Genomic DNA, 16,981 nt, shown 5'->3' on the forward strand with positions numbered 1-16,981 from the left:
TTTTGTCCTGTATGAATTATCATGTGTGTTTTCAGGGTGCCCTTTTGTCCAAATCTTTGTCCACACTCAGAACAGACAAACGCTTTTTGTCCTGTATGAATTATCATGTGTGTTTTCACGGTGCTCTTTCGTCCAAACCTTTGACCACACTCAGAACAGACAAACGCTTTTTGTCCTGTATGAATTATCATGTGTGTTTTCAGGTGGCCCTTTCGTCCAAACCTTTGTCCACACTCAGAACAGACAAATGCTTTTTGTCCTGTATGAATTATCATGTGTGTTTTCAGGGTGCTCTTATATCTAAATCTTTGTCCACACTCAGAACAGACTAATGCTTTTTGTCCTGTATGAATTATCATGTGTGTTTTCAGGTGGCCTTTTTGTCCAAATCTTTGTCCACACTCAGAACAGACAAACGCTTTTTGTCTTTTGGTTTTTTGTCCTGTATGAAATATCATGTGTGTTTTCAGGGTGTCCTTTCGTCGAAACCTTTTACCGCACTCAGAACAGACAAATGCTTTTTGCCCTGTATGAATTATCATGTGTGTTCTCAGGTTGCTCTTTAGTCCAAAGCTTTTACCGCACTCAGAACAGACAAATGCTTTTTGCCCTGTATGAATTATCATGTGTCTGTTCAGGGTGCTTTTTCGTCCAAACCTTTTACCGCACTCAGAACAGACAAATGCTTTTTGTCCTGTCTGAATTCCAATGTCTTTGTTTAGAGTGCCCTTCTGTTTCTGTCTTTTACTCTGATCAGAACAGCTAAATGGTTTTCCGCTTGCTTTCCTCTCCTTTTGTTGCTCTGAGTTGTTCATGTGACCAGATGCTTTTTCATATTTAGAGCCTTTAAACTGTTTCTCATCAGTGTTGCCTGAACGAATAATGTTGGCATTTTTTCGACAGTTAAAACTTGACTGAAGTTCTCTGGTCTGTTTCCAGTCATCACTGTCATCAGTCTCTGTTCCAGAACTGTCTGAACTCCTGCCACTGGTATCTGGTTGTAAATGACTGTTTGGACCTGAGTTGCTGGCTGGTTGTGGTCCTCCATCGTCCTCTCCATCAGCTTCTGCTGTCAGTGTTCTGTGTACAGATGAGCTGCTGGCTACAGGCTCAGCCTCTGTGCTCTCATCACTTCGGCTTTGATGAAGCTGTGATGACTCTGGTTTTTCATCATCATTTTCACTCTTCACAGGCACAGCAGTGAAACCAAACTTGGTGAGATCTGCCTCCTCCAGCTGCTGAAGCTGCTCTCCCTGCTGACTTATCCACAGCTTCTCTTCTTCTTTAATGTCCTCCTGGTCAACACTCAGATTCCATTCCTGGTGTTCAGGGAGAGTTTCTTCTTTAATCACCAACAACGGCTGCATGTCTGTACAGAAACAATACAATTAATTTAACAATAAATGTTCGAACAACACTCACTAAAATAAAGTATCAGTGGTGAGTTTGACCTGATGACAGTAAGTTATTGCACTGAGGGAACTGATAAAGTGGAACTGAACATCAGCATTTTTTTAAAATTCCACAAATTGTAATTCACGTCCTTGTCTTCCACAACTGACTATTGCAGTGTTTTACTTTGTGGATTGCTATAAAATAGTGTAGGATGTCTACAGATGGTACAGAATTACTGTTGCTTGAGTTTTGATGAAACGGAGGGGGGCTGGAATGGTCTTCAGCCCCCCCTGTGACCCTTAATTGGAGTAAGCGGGTACAGAAGATGGATGGATTATTATTATTACTTAAGCAACATTCAAACAAGATGTCAGAATTCATCAAATACGAGGTCTGTTTGAAAAGTATCCGACCTTTTTATTTTTTGCAAAAACCTGATGGCTTTGAATCACGTGTGCTTGCATGAGCCAACCTTGAACCTTCGTGCGCATGCGTGAACTTTTTCACGCCTGTCGATTGCCTCATTTGCTGGTAAGCAGCCTTTGTATGAGGACATGTTGTGCTCTTGGCGGATTTTCATTGCAAGGAAAATGTCGGAACGACTGGAGCAGCGCCGCATCAAATTTTGCCAGAAACTGGGCGACAGCCAGGTCGAAACCATTCGGAAGATTCAGACGGCTTTCGCTGACCATCCTCTGGGCATCACACAGATTAAGGAGCAGTACAACCGGTTTAAAGACGACCACACAACGGTGGAGAGCTCGCCGCGCTCCAGTCTTCCATCAACATGCTGAAATGACCAGCTCATTTCCAAAGTGAACGCTGTGATGATGCGGGACCGTCGTGCGACTATCCAAGAAACTGCAGAAGCGGTGGACATCAGCACTTTTTTGGCACATTCCATTGTGAAGATTTGGCCATAAAAAGAGTGGCGATGAAATTCATGCCGCTGCTGACAGCGGAGCAAAAGCGCCTCCGTGTTGAAGTCTCACAGAACATGCTGGACTCCAGAAAATGATGCCCACCTCTTTCACAATTTCTCGGATAGTCACACGACTGAAAAGCCACCGAAAGCCGTCTGAATAATCTGAGTGGTTTCCACCTGGCTGTCGCCCAGTTTCTGGCAAAATTTGATGCAGTCGTGCTGCTCCAGTCGTTCCGTCTTTTTCCTTGCAATGAAAATCCGATGAGAGCACAACACATGTCCTCACACAAAGGCTGCTTACCACCAAATGACACAGTTGACAGGCGTGAAAAAATTCACGCATGCGCATGAAGGTTCAAGGTTGGCTCATGCAAGCACACGTGAGTCAAATCCATCAGGTTTTTGCAAAAAATAAAAAGGTCTGATACTTTTCTAACAGACCTTGTATGACATGAACACATCTATAGTGACATTACTACTCATTCAAAATATATGTCAAATAATTTAATGTTTTGTAATGTTGCTGTTTGCACCAGAGTGTGTGTGTGCCAACTATAGGGGCATCACATACTCAGCCCCCTGTTAAAGTCTACTCCGGGGTGCAGGAAAGGAGAGTTTGGTCAATAGTTGAACCTCTGAAGAGGAACAATGCGGGTTCTGTCCTGGTTGTGAAACAACCAACCAGTTCTTCACTCTCACAAGGATCCTGGTAAGGGGCCTTGGAGTACAACCATCCAGTCTACATGTGTTTTGTGGACTTGAAGAAGGCGTATGATCGGGTACACAGGAGATAATGTGGGAGTATGGAGTGGGGGGGCCCCTTCTTAGGACCATCCAATCTCTGTACTTACAAAGCGAGAGCTGTGTTCGAGTGTTCAGCAATAAGTCTAACTCCTTTCCGGTGGGGGTTTGGCCTCCACCAGGGCTGCGCCTTGTCACCAATCCTGTTTGTGATATTCATGGACAGGATATCGAGGTGTAGTCGGGGGAGGAGGGTTTCCAGTTTGGTGGGCTCAGGGTCTCATCACTGCTTTTTGCAGATGATGTGGTCCTGTTGGCTTCATTGGCCGGTGACCTCCAACACTCACTGGATCAGTTCACAGCCAAGTGTGAAGAAGCTGGGATGAGGATCAGCACCTCTAAATCTGAGGCGGTGGTTCTCAGCAGCAAACCGATGGGTTGCCTACTCTGGTCTTGACTTTCCTCAGAAACTCAGTGGTTGTTGAAGCAAAAACTGAGTGGGTGTGGGAGGAAACAGCCCACAGAAAGTGACTTTCAGTCGGCCTCAAAGCGGTTTTGGCAACCAGTCAGATGAGTCCGGAAACTGAGGCAGTTCTGAGATCAGACGGTTTTCAACAAGGCTGCAGAGCCGCTTACCTCGAGTGGACATATCATGAAAACATCACCAAATCAGACTGGGAAGTGGCCGAGTTCATCATTAAACATGACAAACCTTTAACAGAGGTGGAGTTGAACAAAAACTGTGTCATGCCATTGGTGGAGAATTTTTGTCCTGAGAAAAACCAACAAATTTCTGAAGTTTGTTTGTCTCGTAACACTGTGGCACAGAGGACTGAAGACACTTCATCTGATAGTAAAAAGACAACTGAGGGACGGAGGTGAATTTAAAGCACAGATTCTTCTGACACCAATCAGTTACTGATTTTTTGAGGCTCTGACGATGACATGAACGTAGCAGAAGAGCTGCTTTACATCAAAAGCCTTCAAGGCCAAACAAGAGGAACAGATTAAAAACAGACGAAAAGATGAAGAAAAAGCCAAAGTTTTTTAGACCCACATATTTGTGTGAGGAGACATTTTAAGTTACGAACATCAACAAGAACCCACTTGAGTTTCAATGACTTGAGTCAGTTTTTGTTACAGGCTAAGTGGACTGATGTCCCAAAACCAAAGACTGTTTCTGGGACCAGACTTCCATCACAACCTCTGTCTTTTTCAAACCCACATTTCTGCACACTTCCACATTTACACTATTCAGGTCAACATGTCACGTCTGGTAGCAAAGCAGGTTATTAATAGTACGAAATTACCAAGGAAGAGTTCCCCAGTTTGGGTTGTTGATGGGAGCTGTAGAAAATAATGGATTTTATTCATTGAAGTCATGTTGATTTGAATTAATATTGCAGTGATGATTAAATTCTGGGTGTAAAGATAATTATTCTTGGTCTGCTCATAACCAGAGCTGCTCTTACTCGTGTACAAGAGGTTATTGATGTTGACCTTTTAGTGCCAAATGTTGGATCAAAATAAACCAAACCTCTACATGTCAGAATACACAAATCACTACCACCAGAATCCTTTCAGTTACCTTTGTTCATTTCTAAATTCAATGTTCCTGCTGATCTTGGACAAAGGGAGGGAGACTAAACATTGAGGACGGTGACGTCACTTTCAGTTCACCTTCAGTAAGAAATTATCCAGAGATTTTACAAAATATGGAGAAATTTTACATGCATCTTTCATCAAAATCCTCCTCATCCTGTTGTGTAAGTACTGACAGAATCTCTGGAGGAATACCAGAGGAGGAAAATATTTGACTGTTACAACAACATGTTATAAAGTATCAGTAACACAAACAAAGCTGAGTGAACAAACCTGTTCTGTAGAAGAGATTTGGAGGATTAAAAACAGCATCCAGCCCTTTACCGCTTTTGTTCTCTTCTTTTAAATGACTCATTTCTTCTTCCTGGTCTATGATCATTCCTTCATCAGCAGGTGTTAGCTGTAGTTTCAACGTGTCCCACAGCTGCTGGACTTCAGATGTGTTTGTAGACAGACTTTAAAACACACAAAAGAAAGAGTCAACAACCAAGTGGAGGAAAGACTAAAAACAGGCTGATTTAATCATCTGCTGCTGCTCTGCTGCCCAGGCTGACCAATCACAAATGAGACAACACCGAAATGTCCCTGTGCTGGGACAGATGTCCTAAAGCAGGAGACACCAACCCTGATCACAGAGTGTCACCAGACATGAAAGTTTTCCTAAAGTTCCAGTCACACAAGACAAAGGAAGGACAACAAAGCCCAAACAAAAGTCCCAAATCCGGACTTTCGTTGGCATCGTTTAACCTTCGCTCAGCTTAGTTCCTGCAGCTGGCACTTTGTCAGAATCTTTAAACTGTCAAAATATTTGAACAAATGCCGCCGACAATCGTATTTCGTTTTGCTGTCGTTTTTGTCAATTTCTTATTGTTTGTTAACAATACCGTTAAGAATGTTTTTTCATCTATGTACGCACATTTCGAACATTTGTGGCTGACCCGCATGCGCGCATAGCCTTCGTCTGACACGGACAGTTCCCCATGACTAGAGCCATGGACAGTGATGATCAGCCAGCCCACCTTATCAATGAGTGAGAGATGGCTGTTCTTCAGGCCAAAGTTGACAATGATGAATTCATTGTCAACATGTACCAATGGTGAAGGGGCAGCAATGGAGAAGGTGGTCAAGGCCATGGATCTAGCGCCAAAGACAGTTTGGTCTGTATGACCAACTCATGGTTAAACTGAGGGGCCAATATCCACAGTCAATCCGTAACTTTATGCAAATGCTGGCTGAGATGTACAACGAGCTTCTCAGGAGAGTTGGTCCACGCATCACAAAGCAGGAGACGTGGTACCGAGCGGCTCTGGATCCAGGCCTGAAGCTGGCACTGACTCTGTCATTTGGCTTCCGGAACCAAGTACCGCAGTATGAAGTATGAAGGGCGCATTCCTCACAACACAATCTCTGTTGCTGTCCGAGATGTGTGTAAAGCCACCTGTGAAGAGCTCATGGACAAATGTGTGACACCTCCAACTTCACCTCTACAGTGGCTGGCTATTGCTGAGGGCTTCTTCAGGAAATGGCAATTTCTGATCTGTTGTGGTGCCCTTGAGGACAAGCATACTGCTTGTGTCCTCCTGGTACAGGAAGCATGTACCGCAATTATAAAAGATTCTTTAGTGTTGTTCTCCTTGCCTTGGTTGATTCAGACTCCAAGTTCATCTTGGCAGACATAGGTGGTAGGTAGAGATAAAAATCAGTTTAAAATTTTAATTAAATATAGTCATTTATTTTTTATTTGTTCTAATTCTTTACTCTCAATTTCTATTTTAGGTAAAGGATCATTAAATGATGCCCAAATTTATTACAAATCTGAACTGAAGGCCCGCCTTGAAGACGGCACAATAGGCCTTCCTGACCCATGGCCACTCCCACATGACACAGAAGACGTATCATTCTCTTGGGTTGGAGATGATGCCTTTGCTTTGCGTGCTAATCTCATGAAACCATACGCTCATCGCCACCTCACAGACAAAGAACAGACTGTCACGTACAAGAAGAGGGTAGAAAATGCACTTGGAATTCTAGCAAATTGGTTCCAGGATCTCCTGGCGACAATGCACCACAGTCCGAGGACCGTGCGACTCATTGTCCAAACCTGTATGGTGCTCCGTAATCTTATGCGGAATTGATGCCCCAGAATAACATCATTGATCTTGAAGATATCGCCACTCAGCAGTTGGTGCCTGGAGCGTGGAGGCAAGGGAACAATCTGCAGGATATAAAAATCCATAGAGGGCACAATACTGCAAATAACCCCGGCAAGATCCAAAGGAACTTACTGAAGTATTGGTGCAATTCCGAGGCGGGTGCAGTGCCATGGGAGAGAGAAATGTTCCACATTTGAACATGGTGTAACACGGGAACACAACAACAAAAACCCTGATAGTGTGATGCATCATTTTGCATAAATGATCTTTGTTTCCCCTGCATGCTTTGAGCACCGGTCATGTGACCACAGCCAGCCAATTAGCTGGCTATATTACCGTCATTCAGGAAACACCAGGGAATGCGGGAGACGCTGCTGGATTTGTTGCTGCAGGAGCCAAGCTACCATGACCCAAGCGTTTGATGGGAGCGTTGGCTTGTTAGAATACGTGGAATTGGCCGAGTCTTGATGGCGAGCTAAGAACTGAGCTAGTCCTGAATCTCAACCAACTTCTATACCTACCTCAATGGGTTGGTAGGAGGCTCCTGCAGCCGACTTGTTCACTCTTGCACCTCGCACTCCACTCTACGACCCCCAGCACAAACACACTCACTCCCATGGACACTTTTTTTTTTTTTTTTGAGTCGAGTGGAGTGGTTTTTGAGTCGTATGAACTGTTCTGCTCAGTAGAGTTGTTGGAAGGTTGACTGTAAGCGATTGGTCGTGTGCCACAGCCACTCGCATTCATCACATGGACCTTTGCACACCGTATATTTGGGGTTGCAACTAGTTTTGGATCCTGTTGTAAATACTGAAGCTGATTGTGTCAAATGGCCAGTCAATGTTGTCTATTTAATGTTTAATGTTGTCTATTTTGTTTGTCTCAATACATGGTACCATTTTTATCTATAAACTACATCCAGTCTCTGCCTCTTCTCTTCTAGAGTCAAACCAAGTTCTGATACTAGCCAATACGTTAACACATTACTCTTAAGTGCTCTATTACCTATGGTATTTTATAGCAGCCTCCTTCAGTCTCTTATTATCTTATAGTGGCACTAATTAATGGTTATACTAACATATATGCTACGATTGTGTATAATTATATGCACATTGTAAGTTGGAACAGTCATGTTTAAATTTGTTCATTTGGCAAACTGATTTGTTAGAAGACATGAAAATTTATTGTGTTCTAAATAATAAAACTGTTATCAACAATCTTTAAATTTTCTTCTGTCTTTATTGAACAACATATAAAAATTATTGTAATTTATGTGTAATAGGACTGAAAAATACATTTTTTTTTTTATGTGACTGAAAATTATTCTAAGTTGTGTTTACCAGGACAGGAGCGGCTGCAGTCCTCGGATAGGCAGGACAGTGTGTCGTGGCTTTGTGTGGTGGTGAGGTGGTTGCTGTTGGAACTTCTGTTGTTGCTTGACCCGATCCTCTTCAGCCCCATTTTCATATTTTGTCAACACCCGGCAGATTTCAACCTTTGCTTTTCTGTAGCTCCATTCCGACATGGTGTTTAAGGAGTCCCGGACATAGGCTGCGAAGGCGTTCCTAGCTGTGCTGGGGTGCTGCTCTTTACACATTTGCAGTTCTTCCATGCGGGCCCGACTCTCCTCCGCTCGTTCCTGCATTAGCAGTAACATTCAGTCCATCTCGCCTTCTTTGATACGAGGTCTGTCAAAGTATAGGTCCTTTTTATTTTTTTCAAAAACTATATGGATTTCATTCATATGTTTTTACGTCAGACATGCTTGAACCCTCGTGCGCATGCGTGAGTTTTTCCACGCCTGTCGGTGACGTCATTCGCCTGTGAGCACTCCTTGTGGGAGGAGTCGTCCAGCCCCTCGTCGGAATTCCTTTGTCTGAGAAGTTGCTGAGAGACTGGCGCTTTGTTTGATCAAAATTTTTTCTAAACCTGTGAGGCACATCGAAGTGGACACGGTTCGAAAAATTAAGATGGTTTTCGGTGAAAATTTTAACGGCTGATGAGAGATTTTGAGGTGATACTGTCGCTTTAAGGTCTTCCCACAGAGCGGGACGTCGCACCGTCGTATGTAAATGTTTCCAAATTTAAATGTTGTATAAGATGTAAAAAGTTTGATTTTATATTCACCATCTCCAGGGATGAAAGTAGTGAAAAACAAAAAAAGCTGAAACCAAAAATTACTAGGGGGAATACTTCCCCTACTGTATTTAATGATGCACTTGCCCATGTAAAAGCAATTACTGCTTAAGTGTGGACAGTTATTCAGATTCTGGACTGTGATTCAATTTCCAGACAGTAGTTCGCCATATCATAAAATACAGTGAAATTGAGGGGTGGGAGGGGGTGAAATGGAGGTTGGTGGGCATGGGGCAAGGGCACTTGACATATCTGGGCAGGTGGCACCAAAATGCACTTGCCCATGTAAAAGCTACTACTGCTTCAGTGTGGACAGTTATTCAGATTCTGGAGTTATTCAGCGCAGAAAATCAGAATTTTCAAAATATTATTTGTACAGTAGTCACTTGTCATCTTGACTTTTTTAATTTTTAAATTGTTTTTGTCATTCTTTTATTTCTGGTTGTTTTTTGATGTGTAACTGTCAGTTCTTTTCATAATTGGTTTTGCAGCACTTTTTTAACTAAAGTTGTGACTAGAGTGAGGTGACAGATTTAATTCAAAGCACAAGCCTAATAAATGATTATATGTCTGTTTACGGTTTCCATATTCTGTTGTTGTATTTTTGGTTTTAGCATCAAAACCAAATCATTGTTTTATTTTGGATTTTTTTAAAGGTAGAATTCAACAGGGCACGTTTATTTCCATTTTTAAAACATTTTTTGCCCATAATACAACCAGAACTGCTTCATCGTGAATTACTGTCTGAATAATGAACTACTGTCTAACTTCACACCGGTTACATATATAACCCCCTCATTTTTCCTCAGTGGTGTTGTGAATGTGATACGTTGATAATTGTTAATTTGCTGATCTACTTTATCCACCACAGAACTCTGGTCAGAGAGCAGACATGGACACAGGAACAGTTCAGAGTCTTTATATGCAGATTTGTTGGCTAACAGATGAACTTGAATGGCTCAGTTTAACATGCAGGGAGCACAGGAGTTGGAATGAAACATCCATAAACCACTGAATGGTCTGAATTAAGTTACTGCAAAACAGAAACACAAATAAAACAATGTGATTTTCGTTCCAAATCCTAAACACACGGTGCTTATTAATACAGTAACATCAGAGAAACACTAATAACTGTTGGCTGAACTTATTTAACATAATATCGTCTAAACAGACCACATAGCGGCTAGTTAGCTTAGCCCTTAGCCAATAATGCCAAATAACTTAAAACATCCCCACTCGGCAGGAATCACTATCAACACCACGCAACATCCATCCCCGATAAAACAGAAAACCCTCTGCAAATAAGTAACTCACCCTCTTCACGAAGGAATTCTACTTTAAAAGCAGCGTTGTTGGAGTCAAAAAGAACTGGTCCTAACGCGACCGACGCTAACAGCGCATTGGGGCTGTCCAAATCGATGCCTGACCTAAATAACAACTAATACAACTAAAGAGAATTTACAACACAACGGATTTGCACTGATCTAAAAAATGACCCAGGCGACAGGCAAAAAAAACAAAAAAAAAAAAACAAAGCTGCAGCTCTGTACATAAATTTGTAAATAAACGCAGTGCTACTTAACTGAACAAAGTTGTTATACAATTGTTTTAAATACAATAATTAGTATTTGTATGTATTTATGACTCAAACATCATCATCTTGCAAAATATCAATGAAGAATAATGTTGCCTCCGTTACAATTCCACCATGACTTCACCAACTGGACTAAATTTCTAACTTTGCCATCACAAACTGACTTAGTAAGAGTTACAGAGAGGTATTCAGATACAAGAAACTAACATTTTATAAACCATATACAGTGAGGAAAATATGCATTTGAGAGACTGTCGATTGTGCAAGTTTTCCCTTTTACAAAGAATGGAGAGGTCTGTCATTTTTATCATAGGTTCACTTCAACTGTGACAGACAGAATCTAAAAAAAAAAAAATACAATCACATTTCATAATTTCTGAATAATTAATTTACAATGTTATTATTATTTACTTATGAATGATATGCAATAGGCCCTTTCTGTTCTTTCATTTTGGGCAGCACGGTTGCTAAGTGGTTAGCACTGTTGCCTCACAGTGAAGTCATGGGTTCGATTCCCACCTGTGGCTTTTCTGTGTGGAGTTTGCTTGTTGTCCTCATGTTTGTGTGGATTCTCTCTAGGTGAACCCACAGCCAAAGGCATTCAAAGACACGCAGGTTAGGTGGATTGAAAACTTTAAATTGTCCGTAGGTGTGCGTGTGAATTAGTGCAGCAGCTCAGAGAATATTTAGAGCAGAATCCTGCAAATAGTGATACAAGCATCTAATTCGGCACAAATACTCCTTAGACATCACTTTTTTTAAATAACTGATTAGCCACCTGAATTTTCAATAGGCAGCCAGGTTGAGGTCAATTGAAGAATTACACAGGGGTCAAAATTAAAAGATGCTCTGATCATATTGAAAACTATATCACATTATTTGTATGATCATAATTCCAAAAAGGTATAGTTTGGACTATCTGGAACTGAATGTTATGGAGTTATGTGGTAAAAACAGCAAAAATGGTGACAAAGGTCAGTGTCAGTTTGTACAGGGGTCAAAACTTAAAGTTGCTCCAATGTTGGTAAAAAGTGATGCAAGTTATTGGTTGAAATGAAAGGATTAAAAAATGGAATAGTTTTGACTGTGTTGAATGTTTGGTCTCCAAGTCAAGGTCAAACTATGGGGCCATTATTAGTCGCAAAATTATTTGCAAACGTGTTTTTCGATCCACAAATGTGTAACCAGATCCACAAACAGGGCTGCTGCTAAGGTTTTGGAGGCCCTAAGCATAACTGGTCAGGGAGGCCCCCCCCCCCCACACACACACACAAGTTCTACTCAAACGTTACTATTTATTAAAGCGTTTAAGTTTAGCGTTTAAAGCTACATCAAATCAGCAAAGCCAACGCAACCTAGCTTAAGCAGCACCACTGAACATTAAGTAATCAAAACTATTTAAACCTTTAACACGTATTTACCAGCAACGGATGCACGGGCATCATCTTTTTGGTTCTTTTTCCTCCGTTTTTCAGCTCCAGACTCCTGCTGTTGCTTCATTGTTTAATTGTGGCAACTTGTCGTCTCGTGTCAGAATTGAATGTGGGCTAGCAGTGCTACTTCAGTTAGCCACAGGGTTGCCAGATTGGGTGTTTTACCATCCAATTGGTTTGTTTAGGGTAAAAATCTGGCACTGGACGAGTTTTTTGTATAGAATTGCCACACACATGTTAAAAATCTGTTATTTGTAGGACTCGGGGTAGAGAACTGAACCAGCGTCTGACTGAACCCAGCGCTAAATAATCAGAGCGGTTCCAAAGAACAAAATTTATTTCCCTCCTGTGCAATAATACAAGTGCAAACAGACATATAATGGCCTGGCGAGGTGAACGATGGTGCGCTCTCAGAGCGCCCAAACGGATCGGAGCCCCACAGTTCTGTACCCAAGAAACGCCGCCGACACCCCCCAGGTGGTTAGAACACGAACTGACTCTGTGAAGGACGGACAAGGTGAGGTAAGTTAACACTAACACAAAACACCATTCAGAGGCACACATCATCAGCAACACGTTCAGCTTTGAATTCAGGCTTAATTTAAAGGGGCAGCTTCTCACGGCAAGTGGAGGATCATTAATCCGTACGCCACGGCAGTGAGGAGCAAACCACACAATTTTCACCACTGTTCCAATAAAGCTGCGTTAGACGCCAAATTCCAATCATTAATTACTCAAGCAGTAGTCACCTCTGAAGTGTGCTGACAGCGTGTATCCCTCACCCCCGACCTCCTTCACAGGCACGATGTGTCAGAACCTGGAGCGGTAATAATGTTAAGCTCGAGTCAGGCTGCTCGACACAGCATCGAGCTTTGTGAACCAGAAGTGTCGGTGAGCAGCGTTTCGAGCACGCCCCCATCACGTGACCACTGCGAGCGAGGCCTCGTTACGTCACACCACGTGTCGAGCTTCGCGGGAAAGTCGAATAATCTGGGCGTGTCAATACGACCCGCCAAGTATTTAAATGAGATCTGAATCGCGACACAAACTGTGGGTTTGTGAGAGGAGGAGACTGCTAGCGACAGTGTTACTGCCAATTACTACGTGACAGGGACAGCATTAGTTTATATTTAGGTCTAGTTTAGAGTTCATTTAGTATAGTTAGTGACATACACATAGGACCTAACATAGACACACACCACACACAACAGGCATTTATTCATATACAACATTTATCCACACAGTACATCAACACAAGTTATAGGTTAGACTATATATTCATAGGTAGATCAGAGACTGAGCTGAGTGACTGAAGAGCTGTGATTTTGGCGAGCGGGTCTTCTCCAAAGCTGGAGAGGTGGTGAGGCAGAAGAGGAGCCGATTAAAGCCCAGCACTGTTGAAATGATTCTTTTTTTGAATAAAAACTGTTGATAGTTGCACAATCACCGTCTCCTATCCCCTCTATTCTAATTTACAAATTACAGTATCATAAGCACAAGTTGCAGAAGCACGTCTTTCTCACTTTTCCCGTCACATTCCATCCAAATATTGTTTGAGGACTGATGAATCTACATATAGTCTACAATAAAGGCTTTCATAACCAGTATGTGTGCATCTGTAGGGACTATTTATTACATTAAGAAAGACACAATAATGAAGATGACATTTTTTATTAGTAATGAATTACTGCAAACATTTGTCACAGCACTCGCTCAGGGTAATTCTCAAAACAATCCAGCAGATGTCACCCTTCAAACTGTATCAAACGCCTCGAAGCAGTGTGTCGATTTTCAGCCAGTTGTGTTGAAGTGGCTCATTGGTTCATGAGGCCTCGAAATTGCCATCACTATGGAGCGGCCCTCAGCGTCACACAAAAGATCGTCACAAGGTCGTATTCTCCGGCATTTAAGCCCTGATCACTCAGGGCTTAAATGCAGTACTTCATCTCATAATTGGTCCCAGCTGAAAGTCCTTAGGTCCGCACGTGAGCGTCATCCCCAGGTGCAGCAGATAGGCTTAATGATGGTGAAGGATTCTTCTGTACAGCACATTCCTTTCAGGAATCAGTTCAAAACCACCTGGAGAGAAAAACAAAATAAAAGCAGCACCAAAAGTCCAGCCAAACCCCCCCAACACACAACAAAATCAGTTCAAATTGCGCAGGATTTAGTGTCTCCACGCATTTTTGAGCATTTATTGGACTGGAAATCGTCACATCTGGCAACCCTGGTTAGACAACACAGCAAACAGAGAAAGATGCAAACAGGGCTGTAGCATTTCAGGGAATCAGGGCGGGGGTGGATGGGGGCTTTATATTAGGCAAAAAAACTGTTCATTTGCCCCAATTAAGTAATGGGGTAGGGGCCTACACAATGTTTAAAGACAAAAACAATCATTCATATTGATTTGGAAAAGTAATAATGTGTTGCCACAGTTACTTCGATAAAGTAATCCAATTACTGATTACTCGAAAAAGTTAGTTACTTTACTGATTACTCAATTGTAAAAGTAACTAAGTTAGATTACTAGTTACTTTTTTAGTTACTTTCCCCAGCTGCTGACAACAACCCTCTGCCACCTCAACATGACAATGATACCTGTTTTGCCAAAACTCACTTTATAGTCACCCTTTCTTGACTTCAATGAAAATAAATACTTGTTATATAAAAAGTAAAATAATCTTTCTTGACCTCATATTTAACTGTTGACAGCACTGTAACAGTAAAACTTGCCATTTCTAACCTACATTGTTTATAAATGTAACTATAAAATTCCAACATTTTTCTAACATTTAAATTCTCTATAAACATTTTAATTGTCAAAATCATTATTATTTTAAGTAGTAGTAGTAGTTGTAGTAAAAAAAACGGCTTCAAAACTGGACCTTTAATCTCGGGGTGCTGGGGGGGGCACATCCCTGCCCCACGCCCCCATTCCATCTGGATTCATCCCTGCTCTGGCGTTTGAGCACAAAGAATGGATAACATTTATTTATACAGAAAACATGACCAGATTTAGAGGTAAGAAAGTTTTATTGTGTTTTCACATCATGTGGTCCCCTGAAAGAGAGTTTAGGTGCATTTGAGTGGAAAATAGTGTGAGTTGTTGACGTGTAGTGGAGGATCAGCTGTTTTTAACGAGCAGATACGGAGCGGCTCAGCTCAGAATTCTAAATAAAGGAGGAAAATAAAGCATAAAAATGTCTTTGTAAAGCTCAGTGCAGGTGTGCTGTTTTCACCGCGCTTTAAGAGGTGAGGACGAGTCGTAGCTGATGAAAAGTTCAGTGGGAAGTTCAGTCGAACCCAGACCTCCTGCCCACAGACCAAGTTTAATGCTGCTGTCGACCCACAATGCAACAATAATGGTAACACACAGTGACTTGGAGAAGTAACTTTAATCTGATTACTCATTTGGAAAGATTAACGTGTTAGATTACTCGTTACTAAAAAAAAAGTGGTTAGATTAGAGTAACGTGTTACCGGTGTTGTGCCGGATTCAGTACCCCTGCTGTATAATTGCCAGTTTTTTCAGACACATCTGGGGATAGATACATGAACTTTAGCAAGCCACTGTATGTGTTCTGTTTTTCCTACTTGAATCGTCCAATCTTGCTCTTTATTCCCACGCAAAACAAACGTAATTTTTGTTGCACTTCAAATGTTTCTTCTGAAAAACGAACATGTTCAAATGTTACTGTCCCTGTTGGTTGTTTATTATTAAATTATTAGTGTATGCAGATTAAATGTTTGTTTTTTCGTCTGTCTGTCCAGATTACAAGAACATAACAGGCCATAACTTTGGAACTGTGATCATAGGACCTTCCAACTTGGCCCATATTGCTCCTCATAGGTGTTTCATGTATGACAAGTATTGTGGGAGATTTAAGTGCATTTGGCTCAAATTTGACTAAAAATTAAACCTTTTCAAATTCCACTGCTTGGAGATGCCTTGGCTTAATCAGAATACCAATATTGACTAAGTTAATAGTCCATTTGTTATAATGTAATTGATGTTTCCATCTCAGTATAACATTTATCAACATTAATTTGTAATTTAAGTGGAAACTCTAAATGACCTTGACCTGGTATTTGTAAATGAGCTTGTAGCAAACACCCCATAATGTGTGTTTAACAAAAGGTCAATATAATTTTGTACTGCACCAGTATATTGAAAAATGTGACTACTCTGTTGGCAGAGGTTGTTGCGTTCTCTGAGCACAGCCCTAGCTTGTTTAAAGAACTGTATGTGACAAAAATGGATTTGTTAAGCCCATAATTATAATAATTACCCTTATGGGTGCAATTGGGGGCCCATAATCAGCCTGCATGGGGCCCACACTGGGTGGGCTCCAGATGGGAGAAACCTGGGCTAGCCCACAGGGGGCCACCATGAAAGTCCCGGACAAAACTGACTGGGACCCAGGTGGGCATCCCGGGTGGGGCCCACTCACCAGCCCATACGTAACCCTTTTGGGCCCCGCATGTGTGTGTTGACAGGGGTACTTTATAATCACCGTTTCATTCTGACACTTCCTGTAGTGCCGCAGTTCTCGTCGCGCTGCGATGACCAATCAGGGACTGAATATGTAGTAACGTGGAGATGTCTGGAGTTTGAAGACGTGAACATGTCCTGTATCTGGTAGCAGCCTGTGAGCAGGACTTATGTCTCTTTTGTCTTTTATTTTACAGTCATGACAGAGTTTTTGGAGCGAGCAGCAGCACCACAGAGGCTTGAAGCGGAGGTTCTTTTAAATTTTATTTTCCGTGCATGCGCGCGCGAATCGTCCTGGAGATTATTTTACTTATTAGCTACACAGCTGTATAATAAAGCAACTGGTGACTGGCTTCTAAACACAATCATGACAGAGTTTTTGGAGCGAGCAGCAGCACCACAGCAGCGTGGAGCGGAGGTTCTTTTAAATTTTATTTTACGTGCATGCGCGCGCGAATCGTCCTGGAGATTATTTTACTTATTAGCTACACAGCTGTATAATAAAGCAAC

At 41.9% G+C, this 16,981-nt stretch overlaps 3 long non-coding RNA genes across 3 annotated transcripts in view; 2 read left to right on the plus strand and 1 right to left on the minus strand.

Moving 5' to 3' along the window:
- LOC117504894 overlaps positions 1–16,981 on the plus strand; it is a 797,517-nt gene that overhangs the window by 143,458 nt on the left and 637,078 nt on the right. The gene's annotated exons all lie outside the window — the stretch shown is intronic.
- Positions 1–16,981, plus strand: part of LOC117504911 — an 84,270-nt gene that overhangs the window by 32,262 nt on the left and 35,027 nt on the right. The gene's annotated exons all lie outside the window — the stretch shown is intronic.
- Positions 318–10,332, minus strand: LOC117504905. The gene is made up of 3 exons (XR_004558964.1): positions 10,106–10,332; positions 3,003–3,012; positions 318–328 (listed from the first exon to the last, which is right to left on the minus strand). It is a non-coding gene; the product is annotated as an uncharacterized LOC117504905 (long non-coding RNA).

Source organism: Thalassophryne amazonica, chromosome 23 (assembly GCF_902500255.1).
Source record: "Thalassophryne amazonica chromosome 23, fThaAma1.1, whole genome shotgun sequence".
Classification (NCBI taxonomy): domain Eukaryota; kingdom Metazoa; phylum Chordata; class Actinopteri; order Batrachoidiformes; family Batrachoididae; genus Thalassophryne; species Thalassophryne amazonica.